We start from the raw sequence: 23,193 nt of genomic DNA on the forward strand, positions 1-23,193 counted from the left end.
AAGCAAGCCCCAGTCAGCTCCCAGGAGCTCAGCCTCCTGCTCTGGTCTGACACTGGCTCACTGGCTGGAGATTCCCTCAAGCCTGGAGGACCGATGCTGGGGGAGACTAGCTCCTGAGCTGTTCCTGATATGCACTGGCAGCTGTCTGCCTGCTATTCTTTTAAAGAGTCTTCGTGGATCAGGATAAAAATGTGATCTTACGCAGGCGGCATTGTAAGCACAACTTGGCTCAAGTTCAGCTCTTCCTCTGGCTCCCAGCTACTCTATTTTTATTGAAGGAATTTGAGGCTATCAGAAAGGAAGTCAAATTGTTTTAGGAAAACAATAGAAAAGCAACTTGAAGTTTATTAGCTTCCTGCCCAGGGCCTGGGACCAACTTGTCAAACTTATTAGAGTGATGGCAGAGCTATTTATTTAAAAGGGCTAGCGACAAGACTCACAATTTCATTCCTGTTTAGGCCTTGGTGAAAACAAAGGAAAGCCATAAAATAATATCTGAAAGGAGCAGATGGCTAACTGGTAAATGGTGCAAGTAAGGTTGGCCTGTGAGCCATTCGTGGTGTTCACCAGGGCACTGGCTTTCGTGGGATTTTGGTATCGAATGAATGCCTGGGCTTGCATTCATAGGCTAGCCCCATCACCCCAAATTCCTTATCGTGGCTCAAATTTTCAAATGGAAGCCTCACACCTAAGATAACAAATTTGGCAGGAAAAGGTCTTCATTTAGAGCTACTGAAAGGAGCAAAACAATAGACCAGGGCTGCAGAAGAGCCAGGAATAGAGCCCAGGTGTCCCTGATCCTGTTGGACTGCTGGAGCCCCCCCCACTGTAAAAAATATTTGTATCCTTCAGAAGCAGCTGCAGTCTGCTTCCCCATGCAGCTACCCCAGAGTAGTAGTGCCATTAAGTCACTGAAAACACGCTGGCATGTGGCTCTTGAGAACGGACAGCCAAACTGTTAGACTCGCAAGCTGAAAGCGTCCGTGCTGCCTGAGCCTTTCTAAGGAGTTTCATTCTTTGCATGGAAGCAAATACAACAAGTAACTAAGGAGCATTTACAAGCTCTGCTTAATTCAAAGCCATGTCCCTTTTTCAGAGGGCTCTCTCCTAACTGAGCGTTTAACCTGCTTCCAGGGAGCATATAGGAAGAACTCACCTCTCCTTTCAATGGTGCAGTAGTAGTTTCTAGAAAGTCAGGCGCTGAGAGGTACTGAGCCCACAGAGCTGAGCACACAAGCTTGGAACAACTCGGTAACTGCTTTTCAGATGAAAGGAAGAAGAGCCCACCTCCAGAATTCTCTTCCTTCTTCTCCTCATTAGCTTAACTAAGAGCTGCAGTTTTCTCTGAGGCCTAGGGCAATAATGCATCTTGTATTGGCAAGTGGTAGATGATCTTGGTTTATATGTTCCTTTTAATTTATCCAGGTTAGATGCTTATAAGAGGGTCAAAGTGAGTACATGATCTCTGGAAGGACCTAAGAAACTGGGTCTTAACCTTGGTAGTTTTAATGTAAATGCAACGATCTTGCACTTATTTAAGGTATTCTTACAGCTTTTAGAAGGTTTCTCTAATTTCTGTCCCTCTGAGATATTTCCTTGGTAAACAAATCAGCCAAAGAAGCACACAGAGCAGTGCAGCATCCTAGTTCATTACAGTTCGTAGGCATTTACTTAGGTTTAAGTACATTCCCATTCAATCACCTCTGTTGTAAGGGATGCCACATGCAAATCACATGATGGTGTTCTGGCAATGGAAAATATTTTATTTGCACTTATTTGGAATCTGTGTCATCTGAACTGGTATCACTTAAGTCGCGCTTTGTTCTAGTAAGTAGTGTTTCAACCCCAAATGTATGCTGTGAGAGTCTTTCGGTCAGTCACTCCAGACTGTGGGACTCTCGGCAGTCCCTGGGGCTGGGATCCTGCAAAGACTTGGTCATGTGAGCAACTTGGTATAGCTACGGCTTGAGGCCATTTGTGTGGGTAAAGGTCCCTCTGTGTACAAATATCATTGACTGGAAAGTGTTGTAGATTGTTGAAGCTCCTGTTTTTTTCTACCAGGAGTCCATATGGTTGCTCAGAAACTTCTGGGATGACATAGGTTACTAGCTGGCTGGACACATGGATGCCAGGGGACCTCTCGCCCCAGAAGGCTGTGACATGCTGCCACGGGGTGCCAGTGCCAGCACCCAGTTCCTGGGACGTGCTGTCCCGTTGGTGGGGTTAGATAGCTGTGCTGCTGCAAGATCTCCCAGCCCTAAAGCTTGAGGCTTTAGAAAAAGGCTGCTTAAGCAATATTGCCAGTGTAGAAGGAATCACAGGCATGCAGCTCATCATAAAGCAAGCTAGCTTTGCTGTGGGGTAGAAGGACCTCAGCCTGCTCTATACATTCTCTGCAGGGGGAAGAGAAATCAGGACTTGAATCTGCTCTGAAAGCCAAGATCTCTAGAGCTTTCCCTGGAAGTCAGCTTCAAAGGAAGAAACAGTAAAAGGATTTGAGGAAAAAGAGACATGTGCTTGGACGGTGGTGAGTGAAACTGAAAAGTAAACAGCCTGAGTTATGGGAGGATTCTCAGATGGTGCTTATTACTCCCAGCCAGCTTGCTCTCTTTTGTGATGGTCTGAAAGCATTTCAAGACATGACCTCCTGGGTAAAATTAAGAACTTAATTATTAATTGCACAAATTTTTGAGTAATGGTTCTTCCCACCACTTTTGTGATGTGTGTTGGCTGGATTCTGAAGCCTTCTGTGAACAATGCAAATTACAGCAAACGGAGGGGGGAGGAGGACGCTGCTGGCCCAAGCAGATTAGAAGGGTACATTTTATATTAGAAGACCAAATAGCCATGCGCTAAGCATGCAGTGTGCATGCACAAACACACGCACATAGAATAAAACTATATTTTTTTGTTGGCAAGAACTCACAAGCGAGACTAACTCCCAGGGAAGGTGCCTTGCAAGGGGCTTCCCTTTCCAAAGTGTGCCATGAGGTCGATGGGAGCAGCGTGAGGGAAGCAGGCAGCCCTGCTCCTTCATGTGCAGCCCTGCTCTGCCTTCTGTGTGGCTGTATAAAGGCAAATAGGCTCACAGGGATGCATTAGGCACCTATACTTGTCAGCCTGGTGTCCTTGGAAAAGGTTTGTATCCAGTTTTGCTTTCTGGAAGGGTGAAGGATTTGGTCAATTCAAGTCTCCTTAATTGTGTTTCTGGACAGCTGGGTTTCCTGGTAAAACGCCATCTGCTTGGCTTTTTTGAAGAGCCCCGCCACCCAGAAAAGGTGACAGCCTGCAGAGGAAGCAGGTGTGCGCCTTAGTCACCTACAGCCACAAAGGCAAGGAAGCCAGTGCCCTGGCTTCTCCCCAGCAGCCAGCCGAGGCCATACGGAGAGCCACACTGGCTCTCCAGGTGGCCACAAGCAATGCTCGCATTTAAAGCTGCGAGGAACGGGGAGGGGGCTAGGAAATTCTCTGGGCACTGAAGTCCTGCTGATGGCCTAACGTAGGGCTTTCCCCACTTAGCTTCCCATTTGATTTCATTTCAATCCTTTCCCCTTGCTCCTCATACATAGTGCGACCCACTCTGCTCCAATCCTAACTGCTGACTGCTCCGTACAAATCCCGGCACTGCGTTCTCACTGGGTTCTTGGCACGCGGTAGCTTCTTGCTTTCAGTGCTAGTGGAGGCAAAGGTGAAGTGGGATCCTGGGGCGCCTAGCAGAAAACTGTACGCAAAATTGCTAGCCTGTGCTGAGATGTTTCATTTGTGGGTTGCTTTTTTTTCATCTCCCTGGTTTGGTGGTTGACAGATGATAGGAAAGCAGGCTTGCGCTGTGCTAAGACCCCTGTATGAGCTCGTGCAGAAACCTGGTAATAAAATCTGACCAGTAACTGATGTCAGACAGGATTGTGTTTGTTTGCTGACATTTATTATTTTCCTTAAAATAGTGGAAGAGATATTTAAACTGGATTGAAACAAGTTGAGGTAGCTATAAATTCACTGTTTTTGAGTGGAATCTTGCTTTCTTTACTCAAATACAGAGTCTGACTTCTTGGTGAGACAAACAAAATTTATTTTCCTTAAAAACTCCCCCCCCCCCCCCCCCCGCATTGAGATATGATAAAAATAACTATTAAAATAATAAGTAATTTTTTTCCTGGTTGGGTATGATGGTTTTTGGCTTTCTGTGTGTATGAGAAACAGAGATGCCTAAGCAATGCACGTTTGTAGGATAGATGGTTTTTGCATGTGATACCCACATGGTATGATGTGGGGGCTTCCTATAATTACCCTACGCCTCTCGAAGGAGAAAAGTAAATTGGTTCTTTCAGACCAAGAGGAACCCAGGACTGATTCTTTGACAATGCACTCAGTATTTCGGAGTGTTGTCACCAAACCAGGGACACCACAGGATGTGCCCACTGAAAGAGCACTTCAGAATATGAATGACAGTGGTTAAAAGCCATGCAAGATTGCTCACAAGAAGCAGAGAATAGAGAAATGGGAAGCCTTGATGTTGTCTGCTGTTCCCACACTCTTTCCCCACTTTCCTCTCAGGCCAGCTTTGTGAAGAACCATGTTTCTCTCTCAGGGAAAGTAACAATTTAACACAGCAGGGAAGAAAGAGTTTTTGCAATGTGCTGCATGAAATTATGCAGTATCACTCAACTAACATCTGGTAAAATGTTCTTAAATAGCTTCATCTTCCTGCGTCAGCGTTTCTAACATCAATAATTTTATTGGTAATAATCAGTGAGGTCTGAGATTTGTTGGAGGAGAATGGATGGCTGCATTTGGGGAGAAAATCTAAAGGGCTTTGAAGCATTCTGATAGAAAAATGCTGAGGCAACATCACAATTACTGAGCTGAGAAATCTGCACTTATTTGCAGTTCCCAAATTGTTTGGAAAACATGAGAAATGCTGCCTTGAGAGTAGTTGCTGGTGCTTTAATACCATCAGGTTCCTAAGAGCTGGAGAACTTCCCAAGTGCCACAATCCAGGGTAAATCTAACACCAGACTTCGGCCTTTCTCCTGGAGCTCCTGTGGCTGCCCGTACTGGTCACACGAGGTGCTTTCTCTTGCACTCCCTACAGCCCCATCCCAAAAACCTTTGAGAGAAGTTCTTCCATTCCCATCTGATAGATCTGGGCAAATCCAAGCCAGTCTTCCAGTCCAATTCCTTCCAATCCAGGTCACACAACTTTCCTTCCACCCAAGCAACCCTTCCTATTTTTCCTCCTCTGTTCAGAACTGTATGGTCATCCTTGCATTAAAAAAAGATACCTTGAGAAATTACTTCATATAGTTAAAAATAAGTATTTTCCACTCTGAAAAGTGGTTCCACACAGAAACTCTGGCGCAGGACTGACACGAGATTATCTTTCAGCTACCAAAGTGATGTGAAATAGTAGTCTGCAGCTGTGTAAGCAAATAGACCAGCATTACAGGAATCCACACAGAGGCCAGTGGTGATCTGTGGAGTGGTATCTGTCTGGCTTTGTGCGGGCAATCTGCTGGGTGCTGAACTGGACGGGAACTCACATTCTGTTTCCAAGCGCAACAAAGCTGTGAGATGGTTCAGCTATGAAAAAGGAAGAAGATGATGGAGCTGAAGAAACTTACTGTGATGCCAACATTATCTGGCCTCGGTAATGGCCAGAGATCTCCAAAGATGGAAATTTTTGGGCCTCCTGCTTCCTTTAATCTTCTGCTGTTACCTCCTGTTCAAGTTGCTGAACCCAGCTGGTGATGGTGAGAAATGCCCTGCAGCACTTCCAGTTGTTGGAACGGGTGGTGACCTAGTAAGTGTGGTTAATACGGAGGAACTCATTCGGGACTGGGTTGTAAGCTGCGGTGAAGGAGAATGGGGGCACAGCAGAGAAAACCTACCACTTGCGTACCTTAAGCCACCTTAAAGCCCTCTGAGCTCTGGGACTGTTTGAGGCTTCTTGCGTTACATAGAGCAGCCCCCAAATTGCTCTCTCTGATAACAGGCTGCCCTCTGAGCTGTACCACTCCTCAGCTTTGCCAGAATCTGGGCTAGACTCCTAGTCTGTCTAGTATTGGCAGTAAAGATGAACTGCTGGGGAAACTGGTGTCCAAAAGGGAGGCTGGTCTCAGCTGATGAAGTTAAAGTACAAGAAGTTCAAACCTTCTGAGGTCCCTTCCCACCTGAATTACGCCATGGTTATAAGTTGCTGGAAGCAGATGGTCTGTAGCAGGTTGAGGTCAGTGCAGCAGCTTCTTTACAGGTGACTCATATCAGTGTACAGGATTTCTTCAGCATATCAAGAAAAGTAGTAAAAGCAGAAATTATTCATCTTATTTTTCGAAAATTCTTCAGATGAAGCTATTTAGGAGCCCAAGTGGCCTTGGTTTGAGGAGGAAGCTTTGTTATAGGTCATGAACAAGTGAAAAGAAGGAAATTACTGAAGTAGTTTGCCAGTTTAACACAGAAAAATAATAAAGGGACATGTCCCAAAGCATACTCTAGCACAGATGCTGTTTAAAATATAGAATAGTGACATGGACAGGGACAAGAACATGACCAAATTCACAACTAGCACAAATGTATAGTAATATTATACATCGGCATATATGCCCCATGCATCAATAACATTCCTAATTTGGGGGGTCAGATTACTCACCGAGGAAGAGTCTTCTATGTTTAAAAATACATGTTATTTGCTTTTCTAGGTGCAACTCTGTCAGAGTAGCTTTTTTGTTTTGATTGCTTGAATTTTCCTTGTTAGAAAAGTGTACCAAGACTTATTTTCATGGCAGGCTTTTCTCAACAAGAAAGACTCCTAAGAAATGGGTACCTGCATTCTGGATTTGTTTGCTTCCTTCTGGAAGATTGTGCCATGATTGAGACTCCCTTGGCAGAGGATACTTTGTCCCCAGGTTCCACATAGACTATCCTTGCCTCTGAGTTCCCGTTCCAGTAAAGAAACAATTGTTGAAGTGGTTCATAGATTGCCATCTTTCTTTTCATGTGCCAGGGGATTTCTGAGGTGTTTTTGAAGAGCCAGCTCTTCTGCTCTGTGAGACACCGTGCCCCGAGTCCTGTGGGGCTTGTAGCTTGGACTCATGTGATGGAATAATCCAAAATGTCCAGGAGACAAAGCAGTGTGTAGCAGGTGAAATTCACGGGAGAAGTACGAGTCGCTGGATTGGCAGAGGAAGCACCGCCACCTTAAATACTCCAGGCTCCTGAGTAAACTTAACCGCTCATGGAAAAAGTTGTAGGAAACATTCTTCTGACCAGCTCCCTGACAAGAGAGGCATGCTGAGGGGAGACCTTATTGCTCTCTACGACTACCTGAAATGAGGTTGTAGTGAGGTGGGGGTCGGTCTCTTCTCCCTAGTAACAAGCGATAGGATGAGAGGAAAGGGCCTCAAGCTGCACCAGGGGAAGTTTAGGTTGGATATTAGGAAAAACTTCTTCACCGAAAGGGCAGTCAGGCACTGGAAGAGGCTGCCCAGGGAAGTGGTTGAGTCTCCATCCCTGGAGGTATTTAAAAGAAGGGTAGACGTGGTGCTCGAGGACATGGTTTAGTGGTGGACTTGGCAGTGATAGGTTAACGTTTGGACTCGATGATCTTAAGGGTCTTTTCCAACCTTAACGATTCTATGATTCTATGATCGCCCAAACATGGAGCTTATTGCTGCAGGCAGAGGTTCTGGGGTTTGATCAATATGGGGCGAAAAGACAATGTCTTAATATTGATGACAGACCGCTCTGCTTGTCTTGAGAGCAAATGATATGGCACAGCTTATGTCCGTTTGGCTCTCCTCACCCTCCCTCAGACCCCAAACAGGGCGCTTTTGCCCGTGCTGCCTTGTGGGAGCCATTACTAGTCAGGCCGGCACCCGAACCACCCTGGGAGAGCATCATTGGCTTGGAGCGTAATTGCCAGGGAGCGTGCTGACCGTTCAACAGTACTGATGGCAGCAGGATGATATGGGAACCTGTGCCTCGGTCCTGTTAGTTTGTGAGTTATAGAAGCACCTTCTCTGTCTGAGAGCAAGCTAGGTTTAGAAGAGGAAGAAGGTCAGAAAGTAAGCAGTGAAAATATGACCATGCCACTGAGCTCAAGGAGAAAGGAGCTGTTCCTTAAATTGCAAAGCGCTGCAGTTATTGGATTGCTTTTTGGACTGTGGAGTAATGGGTAAGACGATGGATTCCTCAACTGCTGACTGCCCAAATACGTGGATAAGGACATAATTGACATCTTTGCTAAGCTCATGAGCTGATGCAGTAGCTATTTTGCTTATCTCTGGACTGATGTGCAGGTTAGTACTAGAGCAGGGTTTGTTTTTGTAGAGCCAAGTGTCATGTCTACGGTGCTGGCATGGGCAGAGTGAGCCTGTGTGTCAGCTTCCCGGTCTGGTGCGTGGCTTGCTCTGTGCTAGGCACTCAGTACAAGCTGACATGGAGGCAGTATAAATAACCAGTCCTGAGACAACATCAGAGGATGTCCATCATGTTTGAAAAACAGTATTTGTGTGCTAACATGGTTCTTGTAGAAGGGGGGCTATCACCTAGTAAAAAAAGTCTAAGTTTAGCTTGGTTGTCCCTTTGTCACAGACTGCAGGAGGAGAATCTTGGCTGAGTCCTGACTGGTTTTAAACTTCGGGAAGGTGAAAAATGCATGGAAAGAATGAAACTGAAGCATGAAAGCCCGCAGAAAAAGTTGGTGCAGTCACACTATTACTGAACTGTGTATTCTTACACAGACACGTGAAGCAATGTTGCAGAGTGTTTCTAGATGCTGGAATAAGTATTTAGTATCGACAGAGAGCATGCCCTATGTCTGGAGATCCACTCCGCAGTGTATTGTGCGCTTTCATTTGGGCTGTCTTTGAAGTGAATTCATATGTTGATATTTGTCCAGTCAGTGCCTGAAGGAGTTTCATTTTTTATTTTATCTTAAGGGTAGGTGAAAACAAAGACCCCCATACATACATATAAGGTGGTTGTATGTGAGATTCTGTTGCAAATGAAGAACAAACCTACAGAGAATATAAAATCAGGAGCCAGCTTACAGCCCTGAGGGGAGCCAGAAATATTTTGGCTGAAAACCTGGTTGGTGGTCACTGTTTGCCCGCTACTCAGTCAAATCAGTTGTGTTCAAGTGCTGAAGTGTGTTGTTTTTTAGTGCATCGAGAATTACCAGGAAACCAAAGATTTTGCTTTATCCCTGCTTGGAGCTACCAGGAAACTGTTGAGGGAGCTGGGGTTGTTTAGTTTGGAGAAGAGGAGGCTCAGGGCAGACCTTATCGCTCTCTACAACTACCTGAAAGGAGGTTGTAGCAAGGTGGGGGTCAGTCCCTTCTCCCAGGTAGCAAGCAACAGGACGAGAGGAAATGGGCTCAAGTTGTGCCAGGGGAGATTTAGATTAGATATTAGGAAAAATTTCTTCACAGAGAGAGTGGTCAGGCATTGGAACAGGCTGCCCAGGGAAGTGGTGCAATCACAGTCCCTGGAAGCATTCAAAAAACGTGTGGATGTGGTGCTTAGGGACATGGTTTAGAGGTGGACCTGGCAGTTGGGTTAACGGTTGGACTCAATGATCTTGGAGGTCTTTTCCAGCGTTTGTGGTTCTATGATTCTATGATCAGTTCATTTGGTAGGGACTTGTGGTGGCTTGTTGGTGGGCTGCAGGCACCTGGATAGTTTAAGTGGCAATGATGCACACCACCCTACAGTTGTTTGGCTCTGTTGAATAAGGAGGAGATACCCTCACCTACTGACATTATTGTGGCAGCCATTGCAGGCTGGAGCCCAACCTGGCTAGCAAAACCTGCTCAAGAGGAGCGATAAGGACACAGGTGGTGAGCCTATTCTCTGTGTTGTGCCACACTATTTATAGAACCCAGTCTGGCTTGTTTAAAACCAGATTGGGTATGTATGTCCATAGGAGCTGCCATCACAGCAGCTACTGGGGCTCAAGGAAAAATCCAAGAATTTATAGCAGGCAGAGTTGTTTTCTTACAGCACCTCTCTAACTCACCAGAGCCTGAACATAGCTCAGAAGAAATACTGGACTGGGGATGTGCTGCATTGTGTTGGTGTGCTTCAGAGTTTTTAACAGGGCCATAGAGATCTCAGAATCAGGCTCTCAATTTGAATGCCTTTCCTTGACTATCAGACACACCATCTCTGGTTCCCAGAGACCCCCCCTACTCAGCTCAGGGATAAAAGCACTTTTTAACACCGAAGCTGCTGTGTTCCCACGCCTGTTGCTGTCATGAGGGAGGCCAGTCTTAAACAATAGCAAAGGAATAAAGAATAGCCTCTCTAATCGATATCCTGCCTAGACGCTGAGTCAGGTGGCAGCTTGGGCCTCTTTAAAATTCCTGCATTGTTCCTGGTTTTTCATTTGACTGGGGTAAATTTTTATCTTTAAGGAAAGAAAACACACGAGACCAACTGTCTCTGCCTGCTCCACTATTCCCTTCCCACCCACCCCCACTCGGTTTTGGTGTCTTTGTCCTGTGGTAGCCTCCGCCAGTGAGGGATATAGATATGATTTGCTAGTCTGGACTTTGAGCTGTGTGTGATGTGCTGTGGCTAGGACAAGGTGGTGGTGGTGGCGGCCTGAGCAGGGCTCCCTAAGTCACATACATCTGCAAGGCTTTGGAGAACGCATTCTTTGACACCTACATTTCCACATGGGCTTATATTTATGCAATTGGTCTTAAAATGGTCAGAAGGCAAGGCAAGGATGCAGGCACAGGTTCCCAGAAAATTTCTGCATAGATGAATTTTGGAGCCCTGGCAGGATGCTAGGACAGTCTGTGTGCAAACAGACATGTGGAAAATTGACAAAAGCAGTAGTTGCTTAAACAAACTGCAAGATCCCATAGCTCAAGCTCTTGAATCCACCTCAGCTGCACTAAAAACATTTTCCAGAGCAGAAGGGGGCCAGGGTGACTTTCCATAATCTCTGAATCTCACAGGGCCTGCAGGGTTTCATTCAGCTCATGTTGTCCCTGAGCATCACCCTGGGGCTGCTCTCACCAGCCTGGACTGGGCCGGGGCTGTAGCTCTGCTCCTTCCCCTAGCCACGAGCCCTGTGTCAAAGGCTGCAGAGGAAAGAGGTCAGAGATGCCCCCAGGGTTTTCCTTAAAGCTGGGGGCTCCCTAGGAAATCTTTGTGGCTCTTTGGCACAGCTTGTCACCTGCTGAAAGGCCCCAGCAGAGGGGGAAAGTGTGGTCCTCGCTGTGCCGCGGGGCAGGAACTCTGGGGGCTGGAAAGGGAACTGGTAAGGGTTGCATTTGTGCGTGTAGATATGAGATAAGAGCTGACCTACCCTTCACCCCAAACTGAACTCCCTGAAGCTCAAACAAGGTAAGGCAACTGCTTGTGAAAATGCTGGGGGGAAGCCTGCCAGACCAGCAAACCTCCTGCTCTTGCCTGGGGCTGGGAGCAGACATTGAACCACCACCCATGAGGTGCTTCTGCTCCAGGCAAAACCTGCAAGGCAGTGCGTTCTCAGGAGCTTGCTAGGTCTCCGACTAAAACGCTTGAGGACTGGTGACATAGAGGAATCAGGAGCCGAGGGTGCCTGCTGGGAGACAGGGCGAGGACAGCAGCAGGCATTGGGGGCTGCCAGACCTGGCTGCCTGGGGGACACACACCATGCAACTGCTGCCGAGGCCCGAAAACCTGGCAGGGGGACACCCAGCCCAGTCACAGGGCCCACTGTGCCGGAGGAAGAATTGGGCAAAGGAAACTCTTCTCAATTATTCTTTTTTTCCATCAGAATTTTTTTTCTTTTCCTTTCCAGAACTGCTGAAGTTCTGGAAGAATTCTGCATTTGTAGCATCAAAGGCTCGTTTCACAGGCCGTGGAGCATTGTCAGGAGATGGAGGAAGCCTGGTTGGCAGCAGGGTCGCGTGGGGAGGGATGCTCTGCTCGCTCCTGCAGGCCTGCTTGCACCTGGAGACAGGGAGGACAGAGGACCCAGCGTTTGCATCCCCCATAGAGAGGGCATCGGGGAACCTGGCAGGAGGTGCTGCCACGAAGGCCCCCATGGTTTCTGTCTGTGCCTCCCCATGTATACCAGTATACCTGCCCATCGCTCTCTGGCACCTTTTGGTTCAGGAATTGCATTTTTACCTGGTTGGGAGGCAGGGGTGTGTTTAAAAAATAATGTAAAAGAAATTAATCCAAAGCAGGACAACCCCCTGAGGAGGTTCCCAGTGTGGTACGTGGCAGAGGCACAGTCTTGTCTTTGGACAAAGCCTTTGTCCTGAGGGGCGGGGGTGGAGGGAGAAATAGAAATTTCAGACAATGGAGAAATCATTTCAGATTAAGCTGAAATAGAATCTACTAAGTATTTGAGTGGGGCCTTTACTGCACGTAGCCTGTGACTATTGCTTTCAGATACCCCTACAGTGATACACATTGCAGATACTGTCACAGCCTCTTCCCTCCATGCAAATATAAACAGGGCAACATCCACAGTTAAGTGACCTTAGATGGAGTTCCTGTACTGGAAATCTGTTTCTTCTGGGAAAGAAACATCCCCCTTTAATGATATTCCTGGGTCTCTGGGTCTCCTGGGAGCCTCAGATCTGTTTTGCACAGCATGGGAAGCGGCGCCTGCCAACGCAAGCATGGTACGGCGTGGTGAGGGCTGGCCCCGCACCACGCTCTCGGCACTAACCCCTACCTGCCTGCTCTCTCGGGAACAACCACGGGGGCTCTGCCCGCGCTGCCTACCGCTTCCGTGGTGGGATGCGTGTTTGTATCAAACCTCAAGGAGTAGGGAGAGACTCTTCTTGCCCCTAGTGTCTTTATGAAGACTAGGAAACAGAAAGCATGGATATCTCAGAAGGTGTTTTCCAGCAAACACACACCAAGAAGCAGCGGCTCTCTCTTCTCTCTCTATGAATGTAAATTCAGGGTGCCAGAGGACCAGCAAGATACAGCTTGCCTAGTCAACTGCTCAGTGCGTCTCGACCTCGCACAGGCAGGGCATTGCTGGAGGCGAACTGAGAATTTCTTTCAGACATGGGCTTCCATGCTGAGGCTGCTGGTAAGGACTTCATTGGCATCAGCTGGGAAGGGGTGGTTGTGACAACCACACCTGTCTCATGGGAATATAACGGAGTCCTTTAGCTCATTGCAATAGTTGTGAGGGTTTGCTGCGTGCCAGACCAGTTAGTGGTGCTTCTGTGAGTTGGTTGCTCTCCAGAGCAGTGTTGCTTGAGCTACTGGACCTCAGCTGTGGTAACTCAGGCAGTGGGAGCATCCTTGGTACATGTGTGGATCCTTGTTATGTAGGTTGTGGAAGAGATTCCTGAGTTTCAGGTTGTTTTGAAACACTTTGATCAGTCTGTGGCTACTTAGGCTATCTCTGCTGTTGCTATGTGGAGTTAATGGTCACCATGGCAAGGATGGAGCCAGGATGGAGCCAGGATGTTTTGGCTCTAACAGCATGTATGGCCCTGCGATGTGGTTAAGCCTACAGCTTGCTGGCTGCTTGTGTGGTTCCAGCTCAGGGACTGTGGTTGCACAAAAGAAATAAATTTCTTATGAGCTGCTTCACCTACCCCTGAAAACTTGGTGGAAAAAGATTTAGGTCCTAATCAAGCTGTTAGTCACAGCAGGTTTCCCAAGCCTTGGGGCTTGCCTGTGCAGGGGCCTAATCTCTGTGGGGTGTATGCCAGGCATGCTGCTGGGGCTCTCTGCTCCGCTGCAGGCAGCATGGGCCAATGCTTGCCTGGGAAAGCAGTCACTTCAGGGAGCAGATCTTTCCTCTCTGGGAGGGCATATGGTGGGGAGAAACTGAAGCAATCAGGCTACCCCTCCATCAGCGTGTTTGAGCAACGAAAAATCTCTTTAATGTTCACTAGGGAACCCACGGGGGTTTCGTAAGGAAAGATTTGTTCCCTGCAGGCCTGATGCTGTGACAGCTTCCAGCGGAGATGAGCTGGCTGGCTAGACAGGAGGCTGCGTACCGAAAAGCGAGGGTGAAAGGTGCCGCCTGCCAAAGCAGCAGCTGGTGAGAAGGCGCCTGGGCTGCACAGCGTCAGCGCACACATGGTCGGTGGAGAGGCGCGAGCCCAGCTTCAATCCTTGTCAATGGCACCTCGTTGACTTTTAACGCTTCCTTATCGTGTCTGCGCTCACCTCGTAGCAGCACTGATAAAATGCCATCGCCGGTGTAATCTCCTGAGCAGCTCTGCAGAAATCGTTGCAGAGCATGGGAGGCTGAATCGCCTGCAGCCAGCAACCAGCGTGGGACTCTGGTCCAGAGCAAGGTAACAAAGAAACGGCCCTAATCTGAGAGAAGGTGAGGGCAGAATAACCTCCTAGGTTTATGGAGCACCAGGTGTGCCAATATGACTGGCATGGCAGCACATGAATTTTGTGTTAGAATAGGGGTTTACAGAAGTTGGGGTAGCTGTTACTTTCCAGTACCTCACGGAGTTGGAAATGTAAGCCATGCGACGTGATTGCAGTATGTTAGTGCCTGGAGCTATAAACAGTAGAGTTATGATAATGGGAAGGAATGCACAGGGCTTTTCGTAGTCTTTCTTTTTTTCCAGAAATAACTTATTTCTCTCTCTTAGGGTATTAAGCACCTAAGTAGTTCTTGTACAAATCTTAATTATCACTAAAAGAGGGTATTATTTTTCAACATGTAACTGCTACCTGTAGGCCCACGGCAATTTTCTAAACTATTTAAAATTTTTTTTTTTACAGGTGAGCAACTTGGCAGTGATAAGAGAGTCCTCTTCATGGGTTTGAACTAAGGACGCCTGAATATAAAACAATAAGCAACTATCGAGCAGGTATGTAATTTTTGGAACCTGTAACTGGTGCCAAACTGGTGTACAGTACCTTACCACTAGAGGAGAACAATGAAACCTGTCATGGAACTGACTGGCAAGAAGAATTTTCCTTCTGAGTGAGAAATTTGGATGTTTAAGAATGCTTTTTTTTTTTTTTTTTTTTTTTTTAAGAATCCTAGACTTAGTGTCCTTCTTCCTGAATTGGAGAGAAAAGTCATGATGCTAAAATTCCTCGCTGGAGAAAAACTTCTGAAGATTTTTATCAAAGAACTCGGGGCCAAAGTACTTCACTTTTTTCATGGCTGAAGATCTGATTTCAGCTTCACTGGTCCAACTATTTTAAATGATGAAAGGTAAAACAAGGGACTTCTTTAGAGGAAGGAAATATCATTAACAACAGAAACTTCCAGCGAAATCAATGAAAAGTTTCAGTTTGACTTGCTGTTTTACTTTTCCATTTTATTCAGAAAATAGGCTTATGCAGCTCTAAGCATATTTTTTTTCCTCTTGGGCCACAGCTCTACTCTGTACTATGTTATTCATTGAATGTTATTATCCTGTATCTTTTATATAGCGCTAGTCTTGTAATCATCCCTGTAATCACTTCCACATGCTGCAAACTTGCAGAATGGAACAAACTCCTTCCGCATTCCCTGTATTCACATTATCTCTGCCAAGTTCTTCCTCTCCAATACTTGCTTGGATACCTTGAAGTTTATTTTCAATATCATAATCCCATAGTTGTTCTCACAGGAATATCTAGTGTTGCCCTAGCCACCTTTAGGAGTCTCTTTTTTTTTTTCCCCACCAGCTTTGATCTTTCCTGTGCTTTTGAACTGTTCTTCCCCTCTGCTCTCTTTCTCTTGTTTCTGTCCAACATCTTGTACTACCATCTCTTTGTTCCAGCATCTCCCCATTTCTCCAGTCTTCCATCATCCTCTACCAACATCTGGAACTCGATGTGTGGGAAACCCGGGCCTTTTCCCCAGACCACCTCTCTTCACCCCCAGCACTTCTGCTGTTCTCCCTGACAGTGACGTCCAGATTACCACACATTTTACTGTATCCAAGCTCTGTCTTGCATATGGACCTGTCAAATCTCACTATTTTTTCCTCTAAAACATGACTTTTTGCCTACGTCCTCAAGTGAAAAGCTCAGCTGTCCTCAGTTACTGCAGTGCTGCTTGCAGTCCCCAGCCTCCTGCCTCCCAGGTCCTGCTGCCTATCCTTGTCATTCTCCAGCTTCATATTCCTTCTCTGGTTTCTCCGTCAGGTTTCAGCCTCTCCATGTGGACTCTGTACGTCCCCATTTCATGGCTGTCTGCTATCCCCTCATACTTGCCATCTTCATGAGTGGTGTTTAACCACTTACTGACTCTTCCTGCATCTGCTCGTTCACCTTTATGCCTTTTTCCAAGCCTTCAAAATTTCTTTTCTTACACTTCAACCCTTTTTCCTTGACCCTGTTCATGCTAGGCAGGATCAGGAGCACACCTTGGAGACAATAAACACCTAATTTCCCTTGAAATTAATAGTGATTAACTGCCCACCTGGGAGTTAGGCAGCTGAATACTGTGAAGGCACTTGTGCAGCAGTGTGCTACTTTGCACCCACTGTTAGCTCTTGAGACCAGTACTTAGATTCCCCAAACTGCTGATGCCACCTCACCCTGCAAGTCTGTGGTATCTGTCAGTAATGTCCCCAAAGTCTGCATTGGGTAACAGCCTGAGGAACTTGATATCCAGTTCTCACTTCAGCCCACTGGGATCCATAAGCAAGCTGTCCCTCTGGCTAGCTGGCTGTCAGTGTCTGATCTCATACAGGTTTTCAGAGAAGGCATACCAGACCAACTGGTGCACAGTGCAGGGCTGGTGGAGAAGGTAAGTGTTGTGGCTGGTGTCTTAGACCAGGAGGTAAATGACCAGATGAACTTCCTTCTTCTCTTGGAGGATGTGAAACAGCACCTAGCCCCCTCACCTCTGAAATCCACTGCTTGTAGAGACGGAGGCAGCTATGACATTGAAGTTTGCTCAGTGGCTCAGCAAAGCATGTAAAATGAAGTGTATGTAATACTAGGCTAAGCTGTCATGGTGGTAAAAAGCGGGACTGTGTTTCCTTTATGTTCCTCTGGTAATCTGCCCATGTAATACCAAGACTTACATCTGCACTTTTTCTAGCTATCTGGTTATTGTTCTTTGCAATTTTAAGGAGTTTCCTTGTCAGATTTGGATGAATTTCATCCTAGAATGTGCTCCAGCCTGAAGAGCAGAACCATTTGCCCAAGACACTTGAGGTGAAATGGAGAAAGTGTTGAACTTGATTTCTTTCTTATTTTTTCCACATTCTAGTAAAATGTCCTAATTAGTGGCCTACTGGGCCACGTCACCACCAGCCTGGCTTACTATCTTCTTTTTTTTTTTTTTTTTTCCCTGGAGTGCTTTTTGACAAAAGAACCCTGCGTTATGTACTTAGATCAGGAAAGACAGCAAGGTGGTGAGTCCTGTTTTCAGACGGGTACACCTGCTACAGATAGGTGTGAGGTATGCATGTCCTTCTGAAGTCATGCCCTCGGTCAGTGTTTTCCCATGGACATCCTATGTGGCGTCCCTTAAGGGTGCTGGTATTTGCTGGTGCTCCTCTGACGCACCCGACGCCAGCCACCTCCACTCTTTGTCCATGTGCAGCAATGAGGGGATGTGAAGTACTAGCCGAACTGCTCCTGCGCTCAGCACTAACCAGCTCGTGTTTGCTGCAGACCTAGTGTAACAGTTCACCATGCCAGCAAAAAAGAAAGGAGGAGAAGAAAAAGGGAATAGAGAAAATGAAAAGCAGGACATGGAGGTAATGGAAGTGGGGGAGTACTTCTGATATTATAACTCTACCAGACTTGGATTTCTTTAGCTCCTGCTGTGCTTTGCTAAAAATGAGGCTAGTTAGCAGCAGATGTGAATGTAACAACTGACGGGGGAATGAGAGAAGCTATGAGAAATGCATGAATTAAGTAGATTCTCTTACAATTTGCGGGGGGGGGGGGGGCTTAAAAGTAGCAGTTTTCAAACTGTGGCCTACTGCTTGATCATGTCAAGTGATTGGGGTGCTGCGGAAGGTGAGAAGGGTGCATAAGCAAGACTCATGATGTGTCATCAATCGGAAAAAGGCGAGCACTTGGGGAATGGGTTACTGGAACTGCTGAGGGATAATGGTGTAGCTGGGAGGAAAGACGTAGCTTAGGAGTAGATGCTAATGTTGCAGAAGTGGGGATGGGGATTCATGTTACTAAGAATAAATGGGTTTATGGAAAGGATGCTGATGGTTATTTGGTAACCAGAAGCTTAAGTGATCACAGAGTTTAATAAGCCCTTCTGCCTTTGCCTTGCCCTTCCAAAAATATATCATGGCTGTGTGGAGGGTCACCTCCCATCCGTTCTTAGACGTTAATCACCCTCTTCAATATAGGTGGCCTATCAGATTGCACAGGCTGGGTAAACACTGAGATATATGATAGCACATTTGCTGAGCTGCAGGATCTAAAGGTAAGGTCAATATCTGGAAGGGCAAGATATTTGTGAGGGGAGGCAGGATTCCTGGTCTCTTCAGCTGCTTGCCCTCAAAATGGAAGGAGAAAGCATTTCAAATTCCAGAAGTCTCCGCAGGCTCCAGGCTATAAACAGGCTCTTCCTGGATGAAGCGATAAAGATCTAACAGTAACCAGGAGATGTCTGCTTCTCCATATGGGCCTAATACTACTGGGATATGCTTTTGTGAGAGGGATGAAGCCCATCAGTCAGGGGGAAAGAAGCGCCCAGTGCTACTGGTGTGGATCATCCAAGAAGATGATATCAAAGATGGAGTCATGGAGTAAAGCAGAAATGAAAGCCCAGTCAAGCTGAAGCACAGGGAGATAGAAGGGAAAAGGAGTCAAAAACAAAAAGAAAGATAGAAAGAGGAAGAACATAATTAGGGAGAGGTGGGAGAAGTATTGACAGTGATTTGTACAATGGAGAAATGTTGCAGCCATTTAATACACTCCATAAACACTGTATTTTTTCAGCTACTTAGGCTAAGGGCCTCTGCGGGGGCAAGTACACAAACCATGGATCTCCAGGCCCTGCCGCTCTCTCCAAATTCACTGAGAGCAGAATTTATCCCCTAGATAACTATCCTGAGTTCATACTGGGGGGCTGTGGCCCTAGCATGGTCTGGATCCTCTGTATCGGATCTCTGAGTAAGTCTGTATCCCCAAAAGTAATGTGAAGGAATATATGGCCAAAGGAATGTATTTGCTATTTTACGTTGTGGCTCACAGGGCAAGTGCCATATGCAGTAGTTGTGGATGCTCTGTTTCTCCCCACCTCTCTTGCTAGCTTGAATGCAATGGTACTGCCGCTTGGGTCTCTGAAGCCGTTCTTGGCATGTAGGCTCTTTGCGTTAAAAATCTTTACGCGTCTGTCCCCATAGGCCACAGCTATGCCTTGGGGTGCAGAGTATGCAGGGTGTTGATGCTTGGAAGTGCTTGTAAGACACTGCTCTGTATTTCCTGGTCCTAGTCAAGAGACTAAAGTGAAGGTTACTAAAAGTTTAATATCCAGTAACGCGTTGCAAGGGCTGGTGTTTCCTGACAGCAATGACTACTGTTTCACCCTATAACCACATCTCTGCTCCCAATCAGAAGCACCAAACATGAGCAGCCTGGAGTGTGCTAGCCTCCGCTCTAGTGTGTGGTCTGACACGGATGGACAAACCGCCTGGATGATGCAGGAAACCAAAGTGCTCCTCATACCTAAAGTGAAATCTTCTAGGAGGTAGGCTGTTCTTACATTAGCCAGCTATGACACTGAGGGAAAGCGCCTCTCCAGGAAGAATCTGTGTCACTTGGACCCTTTGTTTACACTGAGCAAAGGTATTTCATACCTTCTTGTACAGTGATCCTACAATAAAACGGGAAAGATCCGATATTCCTGTAGACACAGATTACTGGGACTCTGTCCCAGATGGGAAGTCTGCACAGTGAGATGCCGGACCCATGAGCCCTTCTCCTCCCTGGGATGGAATAACCCACCTTTTTTCGTCATGAATCTTACCAGCCAAGGGTGTTGCCTCACCTCATTCATTACTCAGCCAGTGTCAGTATAATTAGGGGTTAAGTAGTTAATCTTCAAAAATCCCTTGGAAGTCAGGGAGTCCATATATTTGCTTATTTGCAATTTGTGTAATTTGTGTACTGCCCCTGAGGCAACCAGGCATGGGAATGCAATCCCATATTTGTGTATTTAACAACTGAAAAGAAGATGTGAGAAGAGGTTTATATTTACAGCAGTATAAAGAAAAGCTTTGACTGTCTAGCCTCCTGTTTTGCCTTCCTTGTTGCATGCTATGCATCTTCCTGGTGCACAGTCCTGCAAAAACAGAAAGCCTGTATTTTACTGTGCATTGAGACTAGCTCCTCTGACACAGGATGAAGTTAAGCACATGCGTAAGCTTTGCCAGATCAGGGACTTGCACCGCAGATGCTTTGAGAACAACTTATTCACGTTCATGTGCTTTCGTGAGAAATTTTACATCTCTGAAAGACAAGATCCTAGCAGTAGTCCGAGAATTGCGAATCACTTGCTTTTGTCCCAACCAGAGAGGAAGACTACTGTTTCTTAATGAGGGGCCCACTTGTGGTAGGCCCTACAGAAACATGTATCAAATGGAAACTTTACCTTAAAGCACTTACAATCAAATTACACAAGGTAGACTGAGCCAGGAATAGATAGTGCTGCCATAATGCTTTTAGAGATTTTTTTTGTTGTTGCTGTTTCTTGCAACGCAGACGTTAAAACTTTACAGGAAACGTGTCGGTCCTCCAAATGGGTGGAGATGTGTAATTGTAAGGGGGAATAAGCATTGTAAAGTTGGTCGTTTGTGGCTGTATACTATTGAACTCTACTATCAATGATCTGAAAGACAGCAAAATAGTAATTGATCAGTAGGAATGACTCAAAAATCAGTAAGCTAGCAAAAAAAAAATACATTACTGCAATAGTCTGGATCACTCGGAAAGATGGGGCCAAGCATAACACTAGCTGCTGTAAGTCACATGTCAAAGAATAAGGAATACAGGCTATGCTTATCAGCTGGCAAGTTTGTGTCGGGAAGCAGTGACAGGGCAGAAGTGGGGGCTGCAGCGGCTCGCTGGCTGACGACAAAATTCCAGGATGATGCTGTAGCTGGGGGAACTCATGGAGCTTTCGGTAAATAACTCCAAGATGAATAGCTCTAGGAGAGGCTGAGTGCGTGTGTCATTAAGCACTAACGCGGTCACTTCCCATGTACTCTATTTAGTGCTTTTGTTGGTGGTTCCTGGATGGGAGAGGTTTCAGGGACAATGCCTGAGGGTATTAAAGAATTGGAAGTGTGCCTTCCAGTGAAAGAGGTTGAATCGTTGAGGGAAAAGGGAAAGCTGAAGGCTAACTTTTTTCCGTGTCTGTATATACTTACATGGGGAACAAACTTTCTATGGTCTAGCAGACTGAATGTTAATAAGATCCAAAAACGGGAATTTGAAACTGGGGAAAAAAAAAGTCATATGAAAAAGAGCACCATTTTTTAACATTCTCTGTAATTAACCACTAGAAAAACTCAGTGAGGGTTGTGGAGGATATCCTTCACAGGAGGCTTTTAAAGTGTGGCTGAATTCTTGTCAGAAAGTAGACCCTTACAGAGATGGGAAGGATTTCTGCCAAGTCTTCTGACCCAAGTTTTTGAAGGTGTGGGTCTAGATGATCACAGCAGTTCTTTCTGGCATTACAGCTGGAGGTTGGCTCGCTGTTGGCAGCTATGGGGTTGAGAGCTGGGACCTCAGAGCAAGAGCAGAAGGCATCCCCTCTCAACCCAAGGCATTACTCCTTTTCACCCCGCCCTGTGTGAACAGCCTGCAAACAGCCAAACCACATCACTCTCCCTCTTTAAGTTTCAAATGCTATTGCTCCAGTAAGCAGCATTGCTCCCCTTCATTCCTGTTTCCCGTGTAACCATCTACCCTCTTCCCACTCCATGACATTGGCAGCCACCTCCACCACCGAAAGACCACTGAGGATGGTGGAGGTGAGCACCAACATTTCAAAGAGGAGCTGCCACCACCCACACACTGCCACCAGCCCCTCTCTTCTGCTCTCTGTGCGGAGCAGAGCGCTGCTCTGCTCCCCGTGGTGGCACCCATGGGTCTGACTGCCTGGTTGTACAGGGTGGGAGCAGCCAGAGTCCCCAGCAGGAGCAACCAGGCACCCTCTTTGCTGGGAGAAGAGGGCATGGGCTAGATGCAGGCCTCTCACCTGAACTCATGGTGTTTGGTTCACCTTTTTATTGGATTAGGCTGCAGTGATATCCCAAAGTAAATGAGGCTTCATTAGTGTCCACTGAGGTACTCAGTGATAAGAGGTATTAATTGTCATTTATCAGTGTTGCTTTAATTCTCCTCTGGCCAAGCCAAGGCATTCCTTTGCATACTATCATCTATGGCTTTGTCATATATTTCAAACTTTAAACCTTGAGCAGTTATTCTTCTATATTTCTGAGCCAAACAAGAATGAGTTTTTTCCCTCTTCCCCCTGTCTATGGACATTTTAATTTTTTTGTGGAAAAACTACATTCCCATGATGCCAGTGCTTTGCTTCATTTCTTACCTTATTCCCCACAGACTTAAACTTTGACAGAGGTCAGGAGCATGCATGTGGAAGAGTCAGTGGTGCAGCGTACCATTAGAAACTTCTGAGAACGGTGTTGGAAAGACAAGCGCTGATGCAGGTGGAGGTTGGGGCAACATTAATACGTGCCAGCAGATGCTCTGAGCCTTCGCACACAGCCGGTATGAGCAGGTACTTGCTGTAACAGTACTTCCTAGGAAACACAATGGCCACTTGGGAGCCAGCCTCACCCCAACACAGTGGAAGAAAGCCAGGCAGGGCAGCGTGTCCCCTGTGGCGCAGGAGGGCTAGCTGGGTGGAGTGTGGCAAGGGGCAGTAAGCGGGCAAGGAGCTGTGGATGTGACCGCTGAGGCTGCGCGGGGTGGGAAGCTTTTCCTCTTGTGATTTCACCTGGACCAAGTGCCAACCTCAGCACACAATGTTATCACTGCAAGCCAGCACGCGGTTGGGACAGCTGTGCTTGCACAGTCAGGCCCCAGGAGACTTTCTCCAGTCCTTATAGATTTTGGCTTTGACGGCTCTTGCCAGAAACATGCCACGACCCTATTCCCTGGGTTTGTTTCCAGTGGCACCGGGACTGCCTCTGCTCGCAGATGACCTGTGCCACCGAGGCAGACATCTAGTCATGGGGAGTACAAGTGAAGGGTTTTTCAGGAACTGAAGCAGGGACCTCAGCTCTACCCCACCCCTCTGGC

General features: G+C 46.7%; 1 protein-coding gene across 20 annotated transcripts in view; it reads left to right on the forward strand.

Moving 5' to 3' along the window:
• GJA8 (gap junction protein alpha 8) overlaps window positions 1-23,193 on the forward strand; it is a 56,860-nt gene that overhangs the window by 9,174 nt on the left and 24,493 nt on the right. For 10 of the 20 annotated variants that reach the window (XM_087756483.1, XM_087756476.1, XM_087756479.1 and 7 more), the window contains 3 exons: window positions 2,400-2,527; window positions 14,722-14,810; window positions 14,982-15,163. The gene's annotated coding sequence lies outside the window, so the exon portion shown is untranslated. Of the gene's footprint in view, window positions 1-78; window positions 214-2,399; window positions 2,528-14,167; window positions 14,277-14,721; window positions 14,811-14,981; window positions 15,164-22,491; window positions 22,670-23,193 lie in introns of those variants that run through there. The other 10 variants (XM_087756485.1, XM_087756488.1, XM_087756491.1 and 7 more) reach the window with 8 other exon arrangements.

Source organism: Nipponia nippon, unplaced genomic scaffold (assembly GCF_047370975.1).
Source record: "Nipponia nippon isolate SJK-2023a ecotype South Korea unplaced genomic scaffold, ASM4737097v1 scaffold_2, whole genome shotgun sequence".
Classification (NCBI taxonomy): Eukaryota; Metazoa; Chordata; class Aves; order Pelecaniformes; family Threskiornithidae; genus Nipponia; species Nipponia nippon.